We start from the raw sequence: 1542 nt of genomic DNA on the forward strand, positions 1-1542 counted from the left end.
ACAAGGATCAAAGGAAGGAACAAAGCAATGATCAGATCATTCAAATAATGAGCACTTAGACCATTTAGAGTAGACAATTCGATCCTCTGATTCTGAAAATTGTCCTTCATTGATGTCTTGAGCAAATCTGAAGATTCTGGATTCCATGACTTCTCCTTGTTTTGCAAGGTCGACGGACTCTGTTTTCAATGCATTTCTCTTACTCTGGTTTGTACTTTATTTGAGCTAGCAAACTTCAGATCACCTACCCTAATTTCCCCTTTTGGTCTTAAGTCACCATTTATGGGTTTTCAACTTGAGCCACCTCTTTTGGGTTCGAGTTGTCCTTTTCAGATTTGCAACACGAATCCCTTTAATTTTTTATTTTTTATTTTTTTCTTGCTTTTTGTTTTGTTTTTTTTTTGTTTTTTAGGTATAGTACTTCTTTACCGCATCCATATTTATCGAATTAGGCAAGTCTCTTCCATCAATGTTGGTTAAAATTAAGGCTCTTCCCAAAAAAGCCCTTTTCACCATATATGGCTTTTTCCAGTTCAGCACCCATTTTGCACAAGAATCATTTTGGTTAGAGAGTATCCTTTTAAGGACCAGCTCCCTTTCTCGAAAATCCCTAAGATGAACTTTTTCTCGTATGCTTGCATCATCTTTTGTTGGTATATTTGGCCATGGCAAAGGGTTGCCAGCCTTTTTTCCTCAATCAAATTCAACTGTTCATAACTAGAGTGGATCCACTCAGTATCTTCCAATTCTGTCTCTGCTAACACACTCAAGGATGGGATTTCCACTTCAATGGGTAACACTGCCTCCATTCCATATACTAATGAATATGGGGTTGCCCCTATGGAGGTTCACATAGATGTCTGATATGCGTGCAAGGCAAAAGGAAGTTTCTCATGCCAATCTTTATAAACTTCAGCATCTTTTCAATGATCCTCTCAATACTTTTGTTGGGTGCCTCTACTGTTTTGTTCAGTTTTGGACGTTAAGTTGTTGAGTTACGATGCTTGATTTTGAATTTAGCACAAACCTTCTTGACCATCGCACCATTCAGATTACTTGCATTGTCAGTAATGATTCTTTTTAGAAGTCCATATCGACATATTATTTCTTTCTTGATGAACTTGCACACGACCTTCTATGTTACATTGGCATAGGAAGCTGCTTCTACCCATTTGGTGAAATAATCAATGGCCACCAATATGAGCTGATGTCCGTTAGAAGCCTTTGACGTAATTAGCCTAATCAGATCCATTCTCCACATTGAAAATGACCAAGGGGCCATGCAAATGTGCAATGAAGTAGGTAAAGAGTGGATTCTATTTGCATAAATTTGACATTTGTGGCATTTTTGAGTAAAGTTTATACAATCGGATTCTAATGTTAACCAGTAGTATCCAACTCTCATAATTTTTCTGGCCAGCATATGTCCATTAGCATGAGCTCCACAAGTTCCTTCGTGGGCTTCTTCTATTATTTTGTTGGCCTCAATAGCATCCACACATTTTAGGAGTACTTGGTCTCAACTTCTTTTGTAAAGTATCT

The sequence above is a fragment of the Theobroma umbraticum genome, unplaced genomic scaffold, assembly GCF_002168275.2.
Source record: "Theobroma umbraticum cultivar Fairchild unplaced genomic scaffold, ASM216827v3 scaffold_2.0, whole genome shotgun sequence".
NCBI classification, from domain to species: domain Eukaryota; kingdom Viridiplantae; phylum Streptophyta; class Magnoliopsida; order Malvales; family Malvaceae; genus Theobroma; species Theobroma umbraticum.